Raw genomic sequence first — 16308 nt, 5'->3', positions numbered from 1 at the left:
GGGTTACTGTTTCTTGAGTGTCCCTATCATAAAAATACTCACTTAAATTTCCCCCTTCTAACTGTACTCCTTGGATGGAAGTTCCTTATACATAGTCCTTAAGGAGTGGCAAGTTATGCTCCCCTTCCGTTAGGGTGAAGTATCAATATAATACTTTTTCATCAGCGAGAAGGAGTTTTATTTCCTTGTGCAAAGGAGCATTTCAAGTCAAGCTAGCCAGTCGCACTTGGGCGAGTCCTGCTTTCACATAAACTGGGGGTAGAAGAGGTACTTTAAGTTGTACTCAGTTCGGGCTAAGCAGTTAATAATCTCCTGGTCACACTTGCACAAGAGTTTTTGGCATTTGTTCTCTGTTGGTCCGGTCAATGGCATCCCGGTGCTGGCCATGGCCTCCCAGGCCACAGTAGCAACTGTATTTCATATAGGTAAGTGGGGTTCAGGAGTCAATACAACCCACAGTTCCTGCCAGTTCCAGGATCCCACGTAGGTGCACGTGTGACCTCTTGGAGGCCTGGCGGGACCCAGGGCCAGGTCCCAGCAGCAGCAGCAGCAGTGACAGCAGTGGCAGTAGTATTAATAACATGACTGGCAGGCACAGAGGTAGCAGCCCAATCTGACAGTGGGAGGTGTGGAACGGTGTAGCAGGGCCAGTGTAGTCACCAAGCCTGGCCAACCTAGTCACCGTATCAATATAATTTATTTGGAATTCTTTTTTTTGTACTGAATATTTGTTTCTTTTCCTGCGTTTATTAACTTATTTAATCATATATTTATATCAAATCTGAGCTCATGGATATGCGTTTTATACTCTGGGCTCTAATCCAAAACTATTTATTTCATTGCTTAAATCCTTCTAGCTTTGGCCATTGGGAGCTTTTTGGTCCTGAGCCCCTTTGAGATACTCTCATTAATTTGTGTGTGTGTGTGTGTGTGTGTGTGTGTGTGTGTGTGAGAGAGAGAGAGAGAGAGAGAGAGAAGGAGAGAGACAGAGTAAGGGAGAGAGAATGCAGTTTCTTACTTGTAGCACTATAAGACACTCCAGGCTTATCTTGTATATTTCCTGCCCCAGTCCTAGTCACTCATTTCTCCAAGGAGCCCTGGTTCCTTTATTTTGGAGAATGATATTGGGAACCAAGATCTGGGTGCTAGGTGTGTTCATTGCTATTGAGATGTAGTTTTTTCTGCAGGCTTCTCACCTGACAGAGCAATTAAATATATGTATATATACTACCTTGTATATATACACATATTTATAAATATTTCTATGTGTAACCATCTGTTTCCATATTGTTAATTATTATAGAAGTTCTTGCTGATGTTTCTAGTTCAAATCCATTACCACATACATCATTCTACTCCCCTCCTTTTCCTTATCTATCAATTCCTACTTCAACAGTGAGAAAACTGCCTCCTATCATCTGCTATCCATTTACTTAATTGTTCAATTCCTGTATACATGTATAGCAGTATCAGGCAGTACTAGAATTCTTAATCCATACCTCTATGGGGGAAAACTTTATCAACTAGAGTACTTCTGTAGTTCATTTTGCCTTGAGTCTTACAGATGCCATCAATGGCAGAGCAAAGTGTGTTTTGAAGAGTTTTTAATAAAGTCTTACTTGCTAATTTTTTTCATGGATTGTGCTTTTAATGTTGTATCTAAAAACATACCACTAAACCTAAAGTCACCTCTATTTTATCCTATGTTATCTTCTAGAAGTTTTACAGTTTTGTGTTTTAATGTTTAGGTTTATGATCTGCTTAGAGTCAAATTTTGTGAAAGGTGTAAGGCCTGTGTCTAGGGTTTTTTTTTTTTCATATCCCCAGTTGTTCCAGCACCATTTGTTGAAAAGACTGTCCTTTCTTCACTGAATTGCCTCTGCTCATTTTTCAAAGTTCTTGCTTTTTATTTTGATTAAGTATTTTTTATTATTGTAGTCCCCTCTTCCTTGGTTAAGTAATTTTATATTATTTTATGACTTTTTAGTGGTTTCCATAGAGATAACAACATGTTACTCAATTTATTAAACATCTATGTAAATTGTCACTTTTGTTATTTCCCAGGCCAGTGGTTCTCAAACTTGAACATGCATCAGAATTGCCTTAAGGGTTTGTTAAAGCACAGATTGCTGGGTTCTGTCATCAGGGTTTCTGATTCAGCAGGCATGGGGTGAGGCATGAGAATTTGCATTTCCAACAATTTCCTAAGTGATACTGGTGATGCAAACGCAGACCTGTAGACTACACTTTGAGAACGGCTGTGTTAATCACAAACACTGAAGAACGTTTTCACTCTACTTGTTCTGTTGACTTCTGTGCTATTACTGTCATATCTATATCTATATCCCCACAAAGCAATATTTTTATTGTTTTATATTGTAAATATTCATTTATATTTGCTTCTATATTATTTTCTCTGTTGGTTTTCATTTCTTCTTGCACCTTTGAGCTTCCATCTGGGACCACTGACCATTTACTTCTGCCTGAAGAACGCCCTTTAGCATTTCCCATAATGCAGGTCTGTTAGTGACGAATTCACCCATACTTTGTAGGTCTGAAACTGTCTTTCTTTTGCTTTTACCTTGGAAGGGTATTCTTGGTGAATATGAAATGCTACATTATTGTTATTTTCTTTTAGCACATTGTCTTCTGTGGTTTCTGTTGAGAAGTTGGCTCACGGTTTCTGTTGAGAAGACGGTTTCTGTTGAGAAGATGGTTTCTGGTGAGAAGACGGTTTCTGTTGAGAAGATGGTTTCTGGTGAGAAGATGGCTTCTGTTGAGAAGATGGTTTATGTTGAGAAGATGGTTTCTGTTGAGAAGACGGTTTCTGGTGAGAAGATGGTTTCTGTTGAGAAGATGGTTTATGTTGAGAAGATGGCTTCTGTTGAGAAGATGGTTTCTATTGAGAAGATGGCTGCTTATTTTACTGTTGCTTCTTTGAAGACAGTGTCTCTTTTGACTGCTTTAAAAATTTGCTTCTTGTCTTTGGTTTTCAGCTGTTTTATGCTGATGTGCTAGGTTATACTTTTCCTTGTAGTTATTCTTATTAAAACTTCCCGAATGTGTGGCTTGAAGTCGTCTATCAAATCTGTGTTATTGTTTTTTTCCTTTTTGATGGTATTGTTGCCAGACGATGTGGTATTTATGATACTTATCCTTTGAGATGTGTTCAGACTTGCTGTATGGCTGTGTTTAAGTGGTTGATTTTTGAAAACATTGCTTCTATGTTGAGAAGAATGTGTATTCTCTAGTTGTTAGGGGCACAATTCTAAATATGTTAATTATATTAATACCAATCCCTTTTTATGTATATTGTTTAAATATTGTTTATCTGTATTAATTTCCTATCTTCTAAGCTGTCAATAATTACTAGAGGTGTGTTAAAATATCCTATAATGATTTCGAGGCAATTTTCTTATATGTATCTGGGTTTAAAATGGCTAAAATCACATAGTGAATTGAAAACTATAATCAATATATAGTACACTTCTCTATTTCCAATAATGCTCTTTGTCTTCCATTCTTTTTGAGACAGGATCTCACTGTGTCACCCAGGCTGGAGTGGACTGGTGCTATCTCGGCTCGCTGCAATCTCTGCCTCCCAGGATCAAGTGATCCTCCCACCTCAGGTTCCCAAGTAGCTGGGACTACGGGCATTTGTCACTATACCCAGCTAATTTTTGTGTTTTTTTTGTAGCGATGAGGTCCCACCAACATTCTGTTTTATCTAATATTAATGTAGTGGCCTCTTTATTATTTTGATATTTGTCTAGTATTTCTTTTGTCTTCGTATTTTTAACCTTTCCACATTTAAAAAGTATGACTATGATAAACAGTATAGCTATGCTTTCTTTTTTTTGAAACTGGTATTTAATCCTTTTACATTTGGTGTGATTATTGGTATGTTGGGACTTGTTTCTATCAGTGTAAAATTTCCCCTATTTGTTTCACTCTTGTTTCTTCCTTTGTCTTTAAAAAATTAATTTAGTTTTTTTGGTTAAATTTTTTTCTTAACCATATGTTTCCCCTTTACTACTTAAACATAATACACTATTTTCTTTTAGTACTATTGAAATCTTATCATACATGTTAAATTTAAGTAAGATTGAAGTGAACCAATAAGTTAAATGATCTGAAAAATAAAAAGAATCTTATAACACTTTTAATCAGCTACCTACTTCTGACTCAAATGCTATAGAAAGCAAAAACTTTAGTGCTATACCTTATTTTTTAAACCCTGTAAATTATATCTCCTTCTCTTCCTCACCTTTTTTCTACCTCTTCCTCTTTGTCCTTATTTATCTCTTTTTCATACATATGATGTCATCTTAGAATTATCTACATTTGTACCAATTTTTTCTTTCTGCATTTTAGACTTTTGCAATAATTTTCTTCTATTGAAGCACATCTTTTAGAAGTTTCTGTGAAGATCTGTTGATGCCAAACTCTAGTTTTTTGTTCAACTAAAAATGTCTTTATTTTCTTAATATTTATGAAAAGATGGTTTTGCTGAGTACATAAGTTTGACAGTTAATTTCTCTAAATACTTTAAAGTTATTAAACCTTTTCTTTTATGTTCTATTGCTACTATTGCGATGCTAATCATCATTCCTTTTCCTTCAAGTTTCTTTTTTTTTTTGTTTGAGACAGAGTTTCGCTCTTGTTGCCCAGGCTGGAGTGAAATGGCATACTCTTGGCTCACTGCAACCTCTGCCTCCCCGGTTCAAGCTATTCTCCTACTTCAGCCTTCCTGAGTAGCTGGGACTATAGGCGCCTGCCACCATGCCTGGCTAATTTTTGTATCTTTAGTAGAGATGGGGTTTCACCATGTTGGCCAGGCTGGTCTCGAACTCCTGACCTCAGGTGATCCACCTGCCTTGACCTCCCAAAGTGCTGGGATTACAGGTGTGAGCCACTGTACCCAGCCTCAGATTACTTTTTAATATCTTGTTTTTGTTTTTTATGGTCTGCAATTTCACTAAAATGTGTATCTTTATGGATTTCTTTTTACTTATCTTGCTTATTATACATTGATTTTCTTTACTTATGAACATATGTATTTCATCAATTTTTTTTTTTTTTTTGAGATGGAGTTTCACTCTGTCTCCCAGGCTAGAGTGCAGTGGTGTGCTCTCGGCTCACTGCAACCTCCACCTCCTGGGTTCATGAGAGTCTCCTGCCTCAGCCTCCTGAGTAGCTGGTATTCTAGGTGCACACCACCACGCCCAGCTAATTCTTGTTTTTTTTTTTTTTTTAGTAGAGATGGGGTTTCACCATGTTGGCCAGGCTGCTCTCGAACCCCTGGCCTCAAGTGATCTGCCCACCTCAGCCTCCCAAAATGCTGAGATTATAGGCATGAGCCACCATACCTGGCCTGCATTTCATCAATTCTGAAAAATTCATTTTCTCCTCAAATATAGCAGCTCTCAATTTTCTCTATTCTCCTCTCAAGGACTCTGACTAGATATATATTAAAGCCTTTTATTCTATCTTCCATATCTTTTAATCTATCTTAATATTTCCTCCTTTTTTTTCCTCTATACTGGATCCTGGATATTTCTTTCAGATATATCATCCAGTTCACTCATTCTTTCTTCATCTACAGCTAATCTGCAACTTAAACTATTTGTTAAACTTTCTTTTTCAACTATTATATTTATTTCCAAAAGTCCTTTTTGTTTTTATTTTTCAAATCTGCATATTTTTGACAGTCTCTTAACAATCATTTTATGAACACATCTTTCATTATTTAAACAGTTCATAGATTGCAATTTTATATTCTGTACCCAACAATTCCAAAATATGAATTGCTTAGGGGCTTAAATCTATTTGTAGTTACTGGTGACTCGTAATAAGGGTGACTTCTTTCAATGTATATTTGCTGATTTTGGTTTTGAGCTCATATTTGTTTCCTTTTAATCTGTGAGAATCCTGTGGGAATACATAGGGGATAATTTTCTCCAGAAAACACTTTGCTTTTGCTAGGAAACAGGGGAAATACTGACCTGGAATACTTTAGTGTCCTTTGAGAATGTTAGCTTAAAGTAGTACTTTCAGGTACAGTTCCTGTATTTGCTTCTAGCCCAAGAGTTAGTTCAGCTAACACAGCTCTGATACTAGCTTTTGTCTTTAGGCCAGCCCATTTTCCCCTTTTATTATTGCTCACCGTCTTGCCTTTTGAAAATTTATTTTTTGGAAGGATGCTGAAGATTTCCCCTTGTCCTTACTAATTCAGAAATGAAATAAAGGATGATTTATCCAGGATCTACTTGTTTTTGAGGGGCAGGATCTTTCAGAATATTTAATCTCTTTTACTACCAGAAGCAGAAATCTGAGGCCCCTTTTTCAAGTGTTTCTTTAATAAGGTTTAAAATATTTACAACTGGTTCTTCAGATGAATTTAAACAAAGTAATTAAGTAACAAAACCGATCTTACCATGATCAAACAGTGTTCCTTATAGCTCCAGTTTTATGATCTCCCCATTCACTTTATCTTGCATGAGGAATGTAAACTTGCCATGGAAGGCTAGATTTAGAATGTTCAAATGAGCAATTATCTTTTAACACCAACACAAGTCATGCATACAATTTGGCAGATTGAAGATTACATACAGAAGAGACTTGAAGTTCCTTGCAAAACAAATAGAGGAGTGAGAACATTACTGAGTGAAAGCCAATGAGCTTCATTTCTTTAAAAAGTTAAAAAAAAAAGGTAAAGAAATCAGTGGCTTGACACTAATGAGACTGACAGCCTTTAAAGCTTTAGAAATTTTTTCTCGTAAACCTTTATACATATCCAGAGTATCCAAAGCTTTTCTGTGAATACAGCAGCGTGTAAAATTTGCTTTCAATGTGCGAGGTTGACTCTATGGAAGTTTCATGGCTATTTCTGAATTCTAAAATTAAAGTTAAAAAACAGAGTATAAAAGATGGACTATCACTGATACATAAACTATAGTCTCATCCTAAACAATAATCTTGGTGAGATCTTGCACTTGATATTCACATACCAGTTGTATTTCCTACACTATGGAATGCATTCTTTGCCATGTGTATGTATCAATTTAGAAAACATCATATGAAGCCAAGTAGGAGCTGTGGGTATCAGAGGAAAAGAAGCTTGCTATCTGAAATTGGACCACAGAGTCTTGAGAAAGGGTCTTGCACTGTCACCCAGGCTGGAGTGCAGTGGCACGATCTTGGCTCACTGCAGCCTCAACCTCCAGGGCTCAGGTGATCATCTCACCTCAGCCTCCAAAGTAGCTGGGACTACAGGTGCACACCACCATGCCTGGCTAATTTTTTGTAGCTATGGGTTTTCACCATGTTGCCCAGGCTGTTCTCAAACTCCTGGGTTCAAAAGATCCATGCACCTTGGCCTCCCAAAGTGCTGGGATTGCAGGCATGAGCCAGTGCATCCGGCCTGCAGTTGTTGTTTCTTGACTAATAAATAAGTTTTGGTGTGCAGAGGCTTGATCCCCACTTACGTTTTGAAGTGCCTTTTCAGTTTTCATATGATGAAATTTATGTTCACTTCTCTGCCCTGAGTCTCAGTTACTTCTCTAGATGATGAAGAGTCAAGACCATGGATTCTCTCAGGTGCACTGAGTTTGGTGTGCTGTGTGAAGCCTGGCATGTTTGTTGGGATTCACCACAGCCTCTTTTTGTTGGCGTACTAAACGTTTATACTGTAGCAAATGGGAGGACAAGTTCCTCCACCATGGACCTAAACAGACTCAAAATAAATAAAGCTTTGCTTCTTAAATACTGTCTTATCTGTAGATTATTTTCTCTTTGATAAAAATATATTTTTTTCAAATGACAGCCATTTTCATGTGTCGTTCCTTCTTAGAGAATGTTGAGTTACCTCCTTCGAGCAGCCATGATGTTGGTGGCTTCATCCATCCCCCTTTAGGCAATATCCAGGACAATAAAGCAGAAAAATGGAAAGAAATTAATACTATGGTGACACTATGGGGGCCTCTACATCAACCCTTGCTTGAAGCTTGAGCTGAATTTTCAATTATATGAGTCAATGTACTCATGTATTGTATAAGACAGATTTTGGGTTTTAGTCGCAGTTAAAAGCATCCTAATGAAAATATCTCTTGTTAAAGTATAACTTGGACATATGACTCAGATGAAGATTTATCATGTCTGAGGGAAACCAAGTTTAGGTTTCACTCCAGGTTGGAGTGCAGTGGTGCAACCTTGGCTCACTGCAACCTTGAACTCTTGGGCTCAAGTGATCCTCCCACCTCAACCTCCCAAGTAGCTAGGACAACAAGCACCCGCCACTATGACCAGTTAATTTTTAAATTTTTTGAGAGATGGGCGTCAGGCTACGTTGCCCAGGTTGGTCTCAAACTCCTGACCCCAAGTGATCCTCCTGCCTCAGGCTCCCAAAGTGCTGAGATTACAGGTGTGAGTCACCTTGTCTGGCCTGAATACGCTGTTTTGACTTTTGAGATTAACACTGAAGTAAATGAAATAAACTCACGACAATGAGCCAATGGCTAGCACTGTTATAGATCAATAACACAGGTTTCAACTCTTTGGAGGGAAAGTAACTAACTTACTTTCTGCACCTAACTTTCTGTATCACATCATTCTTTTCTTCCTGAGCCCAAAATCTGTCTCAGTAGCTTTCTGTAGCAGCCACTGCTGGCACATACGATAACATCTATCTGTGCTCCTTATCAAGCCATTCTGTCTAGTCCTAAATGTCAGAGTAGGTACTAACACAGCTTTGGGCTTTGCAAGAAAATGTTCTCATCTTTTATCATCAGTTGGAAAGCTTTGGGGGCAGAGGAGACAAGAAGATTCATTCATTATTGTCAACACATATTTAAGTTTCTAAGAAAAACAAGGAGTGAGGTTCAATCCACAAAAGTTAATGGAAAAGTAACATCGAATTTCATGGTGGGCAGAGGTAAGGAACCACAGTTCCTAAGACCCGGCAAGTCAACTTAAGAAAGAAAAATTGCAGTGCCCACCTTCTTCCACAGAGGGGCACTCCAAGCTCATCACTGAAACCGTGCACTGCGAGCGGTTGTAGAAAAACAGCTTCCAATCTTTTCTCCACGCCTAGGGATTATTAAGAGCGTAGAATTTAAAGTACATTTGCAGGGCTCGATGTGAATGAGGCAAAACCATTTCAATATCAATCCCAATGGTGCCAGCAACCCATTCTAAATTAGCTCAGGTTTAAATATGTTACAGAAATGTGTTAAATTTGAGAACAAATTTCACTTAGGATCTGTGGGTCTCTGTTACACAAAAGATGGAATACTTTGGAGGCAACGCAGTTCTTACTTAAAGCTAAAATATGGCTTTAATAGCCCGCTTCAAACACTCATGTCTTCACCAGAATGGGCAATGTAGAATTAAAATTACACCTTGAGTAAACAGAATTGTAGATAAATGAGTTATGTCTCAAGACGTTTTGAATATTTTTATTCTTGTGTCTGGGCCAAAAGTCTTTCCATATGTCCAAAGGCCCCGTGGCATTTCCAAATCACTCGTGGGTGACGGTGGGACCGCGGGGCTCGTATGATGCCAACGCAAGCGTACCGGGTGGTCCTCATAGTTTGTTACATTCCAAAATGCAACCATTAAAGGGGCGGCCCTTACCTTCCCTAGTGAATACAAAAAGCCTTTGGAGACCAAAGGGCTGGAAAGCTGGCGCAAACGCCACCCCGCGTGCTGACCCCTTGGCCAGAGCCGAGGCGGGCGGCCTGGAGTCCCCAGCGCGGAGCCCCCAGGTTCCCAGGAGCGCGGGTCGCTCTCCGCTCTCCGCCCCTCGCCCGGGCCCACGGAAAAGGGCTAAATGGCTTCGACCAAACAGCGAGTTTAAAAGGAAGCTTTCACGAAAAGCCCAAGGGAGCGGCAGCCCAGATTGTGTGGCGGGCAGAGCCGCGGGTTCCGAGGGTCCCCGGGGCGAAGCGGGCAGGGGCGCACCTCCGGGCCGCGGGCAGATGGAACTCGGGCTCCCGGGCCGGCGCGCGGGGGGCGGCCGCCTCGACATCCTCTCATTCGGCTGAAGTTTATTCTGGGCCACCGAGAGCTGGAACAGGAAATGTTCCGTCTTTGATGTCCACCGGTGGGCTTCAGACTGTTTTGCACCTCCCGGCGAGCACTGATTAGCCGGCTGAGTTCTGCCGCATTTGAAGTTCACCATTTATTATTAAAGAGAAGTGGCAGTGGTTAGTGCTGAGTCCTCGGAGAGCGGAATAAATATTTACCAAATAAGAACGTTCCGCCATAAAGGAACGGCTCGAACAGGTTTCTGAAACCCCGGGGCGGGCCCCAAGTGCCGCCCGCAGGCAGGAAGCGGCGTTGCGGGGCTTTCCGCGGGAGGCTGCCATCTGCAGACCGTGCTGGGCGGCGACCTCCGCGGGGCAGGGCTCTGCGCGGCGCAGCCAGGGCCCGACGAAACTCGGCTCTCTGGGCATTTAAGTTATTTTACAGGCTGTGTTTATTTTATAAAGGCAGAGGTGAATGTCAAACTAAACTTTGAACCTTTCTTTAATTTAAGGAGCAAAGTAATATTTTATCCCTCAATTAAGGGGATTGTGTTGCTTCCAACGTTAGGAGCATTTTCCAGTATGCTCCAAAGTGTACCCAAATTGTGAGCATCCAAGAAAGCATATTTATGTATATTTCGAAACATTATGTCATACAATGTAAATTATACAGTTTTTATTGTCAACTGAAGAATAATAGTAAAAAAAGTATATTTAGTTTATTTGGCAATTAACTTACACGATGGCATCCCTGTCAAAAGCATTCATGTTGGTTGTTTAAAAAGCTTTTCCCTTAATTATTAGAATAATACTTTTACTGTAGAAAATATGAAATTTACACATATCTAAACATCAGTATCATATGCTTTTTTCCATCATATTTTTTACTGGGAATTGTCCAATGACGTTACATATTTTTAGGGTATTCACATATCTATTTTTATAATTCACTATATCATTTTATAATTCACTATATCTATTTATTTAACTTATAGCAAATTAATAAACATTAAGGTAGTTTCAAGTTTTCCTTATTATAATAGCTCAATTAATATTTTTGTACACAATTCTACACTTGCCTGATTATTCCCTGGCATCATTTTATTTTGAATTTCTTTTATTGTAAGTTGGGTTTAATATTATATTGCAAACAATTACAGAGAAGAATCAGTTTTCGCTCATCACCATGTGCCTGGTGTTTTGTATTATGCTGAGCACATACCAATTGAAGGGCGACAGGCTAGTCAGAGACGACACTGGTGGCAGCCAAGAGATCTTTACTGGAGAGGTAGAGGTCAGGTCGCGCGGGGGAGAGAGAGAAGAGAAGAGAGAGAAGAGAAGAGAGAGAGAGCTGCTGGTGTGCTGGGTTTTATATCCCTTGGGCCTACGTGGGGCGGGCCCAAGGGAAGGCGGGAGATGCTTCTTTCTGATTGGCCCTCCTTTGGCGGGTTCAGACAGTGCCCGGTCGAGGAGGGGAGAAGAACCTGGAGCCGGCGCCATTAAGGTACCCCTGTTACCTAACATTCCTCCCTTTTTTGTTTTTTAAGAAGTGGGGAAATGGGCGTTGTAGTTCATCTGACTACTTCCTGCTGAGCGGGGGCGTCGTGGGGGAGGGGTATGGGAGGACTGTGGGGGTTGTGTACCGGGCGCAGCAGGAGTATAAGGCCAAGCAGTAGGGCGCTGTATGTGAACATCTCCTCAGTTGTGAAGTCCATGAATGTTCCTTGTAGCCAGCCAAGGGGCAGGGAGGGGTCTGTGATGAGCCAGCAGTCTTTGCGGGGATCGTCTAGGAACTGGTGGAACCGAAACATGGCGCTCAGAGTCTGTCTCTGGAGTCAGCCGCTTCTTTGCTGGTTGCTAGGAGTTGATAGTGTCTAAGGAGAAGCTGGTTAAAGGTTTGGTTAGAGATGGATGAGACTTGCTGTCTCATGAATTTGAGAAGGCACGGAAGGAGAGCACAAGAGGACCCATGAGAGGGCCTAGAAATGGGAGGATCCAGGCTAGGAGGGGGTCCTTAGGGTGTCCCACAATGATGGGGACGAGTTGACCCCTATTAGTTTCTTCCTAATGTTATGTAAGTTTTAATGTTTGTAAGAAGATGCAAGTACCGCCTTTTTCAGCGGTGAGTAAATCTAGAGCTCGGAGGTTTGAAGTGTTACCCCTGCTAGGGATGTGATTTGACGTTGTAAAGCGGCTAAGGACTGGGAATCTTGAGATCGGAAAACTGAGACGCGCTGTAACCTAGGGAGGCAGCCCCTAGTCCTGAGCCTAGTAGGGAGGTGGTGAGGGATAGCCCGAGAATGAATGGTAGGAAAACTGATCTCTTGTGTCGGTGAATCTGTGAGGGGTCTAGGTCAGGGTGGTCAAAGTGGTATGCTGATGAGCCTTCAGAGAAGGGTAATAGGGTGAGTTGGGGAAAGAGAGTGATGGGAACACAGGGGCCACCAGTGGAAGAGTTGATAGACTTGTGTAGGGAGCCATTGCACCAGCCTTCGGGGGCTGGGAAGTTTGGAGGAGCGGTGGTGTAGGTGCAGTTGGTGGGGGGCGGGCAGGCGCCGCTGGGAGGGGCGTCTGATTGATCTGGGCTGGCGGCCGGAAGGCAGGGCGGAGGGTAGTGGTATGGGGGGCGCTTGTCAGCTGGGTCGAAGTCGGGGGCAGAGGGAGGGGTTGGCAGTTTAAGAGCGGCAAGGAGCTGTTGGGGTTCGCAAGGGAGGCAGAGGTTAGGTGTGTCCCGTAGGAGGAAGAAGCCATGAATATATGGGATCTCTACCCATTTTCCTGTTCGCACGCAATAGTTGTAGAGATCCGAAGAAGATCAGGATCGAGAGAGCCATAAGGAGGCCGTTTGTTTTGGTTGTCTAGGGGATAGGTGGGCCAGTTTTGAAAAGACATTGTAGGGGGGAGTCGGCCGGCAGGGATGCAGAGCCTCCCATAATGAGAGGAAGGAATAGACGGCGACGAGCTAGGCAGGGCGTCCCCTGCTGGCTGCTGGCGGCGGAGCGAGTCAGAGCCTCCGGATCGATCGTCACCGAAACGGAAGGACTGAGGAGCCTCTGAGAGGCGGGAGGCCGTGGGTCACCTGGTACCAGGATTTTAACGAGCGAGCGAAGGAGAGGGGCCCAGGCCGGAGACGCGAGGAGGAGAGGGAGAAAACTCCGTTCCCTGCAGGCCGAGGCGGAAGTGAATGATAGGGGCCTACCACTGCCGTAAGGGTGTTGGGCAAAATGTGTCCGTCACGGGAGCGGCTGGGGTCTGGCGATTGGCCCGAGAGGTAGGCCCGGGAGGGGAAAACTTATTGAGATGAGGCCGGTGGGGGGCGAAGAGCTTGGGGAACAGGAAAATGGGTGAAGGCTGGCCGGAGGTCTAGACTGAGCCTGGGAACGGGATCGGGGTCCCACCTAAAGGTGGGGAATCGCGATCCGAGTCACGGCACCAAAATGAAGGGCGACAGGCTAGTCAGAGACGGCACCGGTGGCAGCCAAGAGATCTTTATTGGAGAGGTAGGGGTCAGGTCGCGCGGGGGAGAGAGAGAAGAGAAGAGAGAGAAGAGAAGAGAGAGAGAGAAGAGAAGAGAGAGAGAGCTGCTGGTGTGCTGGGTTTTATATCCCTTGGGCCTACGTGGGGCGGGCCCAAGGGAAGGCGGGAGATGCTTCTTTCTGATTGGCCCTCATTTGACGGGTTCAGACAGTGCCTGGTCGAGGAGGGGAGAAGAACCTGGAACCGGAGCCATTAAGGTACCCCTGTTACCTAACACCAGTGTCCAATAGATATTGACTGAATGAATAAAAAGTTAGTAGAACATTTGAATTTCTTGTTTTGTGAATTGCTTAATATTATTTATTTATTATTATAGCAGTTATCTTTTTCTTATGAATTTATAAGTTGTGTTTTACATAATAAGGATTTAACCTTTGGTTTGTTGCATATATAGCAAATCTCCCTCCCCTCTACAAAGCATAAGTTTGTGCGTATGTGTGTGTGTTTGGGTACTTTTAAACTTCTAGAAGTTAAAAAAAGTTTCCTAAGGTTATATTTGGGTGATACTCTTTATCACACATGCAAATTAAATGGCTATAGACAAAACTCTACAATAAAAGCTCTGAGGTATTTGTACATATTTTGGACAGCACATTTTCATTCTTCTATCTATCTATCAAGTTTTTCCTTGGACTTGGACTTTTCTTGAGGACATAATGCATGAAGTAAAAAGGTACTGCAATCTTAGTCTTAGTCTGACGAGCACAGGATCTTGAGCCTGGTATCATACCAAAGAAAGATCTGTCAATTCCTTATTTCCCAAACAACCATTAATTTACCTTTTTTTCTTGTTCACTATAATGAAAGATATGAATAGAAAAAAGATCCCAGTTTTTAAGGGGGTTTTCTGTATATATCTCATTCCAACTGAATGTGCAATTCCTTTTTATATCTCACCTGGTTGTGGTTGAAGTGACAAGTTTTGGGGACCATGAGTTGGAAATGGGTATAATTATTTGACACAGCAACAACGAAAAGCTTTATGAGTATGGATATTCTATTGGTTTGCCAGGGCTGCCATAACAAAACACTGCAGACAAGATGGCTTAAATAATGAGAATGTATTTTCTCACAGTTCTGAGGGCTAGAGGTCCAAGGTGAAGGTGTCAGTAGGTTTGGTTGATTCTGAGGCCTCTCTGCTTGGCTTGCAGACGACCTTCTTGCTGTGTCCTCAGATGGCCTATTCTCTGTTCCTGCACGTTTTGTTGAAATTTCTTCTTCTTCTTTTTTTTTTTTTTTTTTATGTATTTTTAGTAGAGACGGGGTTTCACCGTGTTAGCCAGGATGGTCTCGATCTCCTGACCTCGTGATCCGCCTGTCTCGGCCTCCCAAAGTGCTGGGATTACAGGCATGAGCCACCGTGCCCGGCCGAAATTTCTTCTTTTTATGAGGACCCTTTAAACATCTGATTTTAACCTAATGACCTCTTTAAAAACTTGATCTCCATATATTGTGACATTTGGAGGTACTGCGGTTGGAACTTCAACATATTAATTTTGGGGGGATGCAATTCAGTCCATAACAGGTATCTAATGGAGAGAGAGATTATGCCTTAGATTTATTTTTAAAAAGATAAATATTACCAGAAATAAAAGCATGGCATAGAAGTTAAAAACAAAGGCAATGCTACAGCATTTAAGTCACAAAAGCAAACAGGATTTCGCATTCCATGTACTTTTTGTTAGGTTAGGCTTGAGGCCTAGTGATGGGAAAGAAGCTTTCTTGAAGTAGACTTTTTTGCTTATATCAAGACCTCTTTGGGTTTCCTGTGGCTCTGCTTCATTTCCCTTTTTACTCTAGACATAGGGCAGTCTCTAACTGGGACACCATTGCTTTTGTGACTGGACCAAAAACAGCCTCAGTGAACTCCAAGCTTATAGCTTCAACTCAGAATGACATACATCACTTGGAATTATTTCAAAATTAACTTATTCCATTCAATAAGCATTTAGCAATTGCTTTTGGAGTTACTCGTTTGCCTTTTGAAGATGCTGAAGGAGGCCAGGAATATCAGTGAGAAAAAAGAGGAGAGCTCTTAGCTCAATCAGGTTCTTTTTGGTTTACTACTGTTTATCCTTCAAGGCTCATTGAGTTCCTGGAGTTTTCTTGGATAACTCCAGTCAACACTGACATGCTTCTTTCTGCCTACTTTTCATTCATGGATTCATTCCATAAATACTTATTAAACCCAAGCGTGTGTAGTGGACAAGACAGGCATGGTTTGTGCTTTCATGGAGTTGACTTTCTAGTAGGAGGAGACAGACACTAAATAACAACACATGTAAATCTGACCATTTCAGATGGTGAGAAGGGCTGTGAAGAAAAATGTCAGGTGAGACGCTGGAGTGTGTGAAGCTGGGCTGAGAGGCTGATTGGTGCTGGGTGGGGAAGGCCTTTCTCAGTAGGTTACAAAGGCGCTGGAATCTTACTGAAAAAAGCAACCAGCTGGGTCAGGAGAGAGACTGCAGTCCCCAGGCCCTAAGTTAGGTGACAGCTTGGCTGATGGAGGACTAGGCAAAGGCCAGTGTGTCTCGGTGCTAGTGAGAGTGGAAACGTGTGGGGGAGATGGGGGTCTCAGAGGTCGGCAGGGCCCAGGGCAGCTAAGCCTTTGTGGTACCTTGGCAAGGAGTATGTCCTCTGACCCCCATCAGCCCACCAAGTAAAATGGGGAGTCATGAGGTTTTAAACTCCACAGTGACTCAGTGGCAAGTTCTGGTTTAGGTTTTTAAGCAATTACTCAGATTGC

The 16308-nt window shown here is 42.0% G+C and overlaps 1 pseudogene; it reads right to left on the bottom strand.

Moving 5' to 3' along the window:
* Window positions 1-207: 207 nt before the first annotated feature.
* Window positions 208-7905, bottom strand: LOC116480116 (uncharacterized; annotated as a pseudogene).
* Window positions 7906-16308: the final 8403 nt, after the last annotated feature.

Source organism: Hylobates moloch, unplaced genomic scaffold, assembly GCF_009828535.3.
Source record: "Hylobates moloch isolate HMO894 unplaced genomic scaffold, HMol_V3 SCAFFOLD_13, whole genome shotgun sequence".
Taxonomy (NCBI): Eukaryota; Metazoa; Chordata; class Mammalia; order Primates; family Hylobatidae; genus Hylobates; species Hylobates moloch.
The sequence above is the reverse complement of the archived record's forward strand: the minus strand, read 5'-3'. Positions and strand labels throughout refer to the sequence as shown.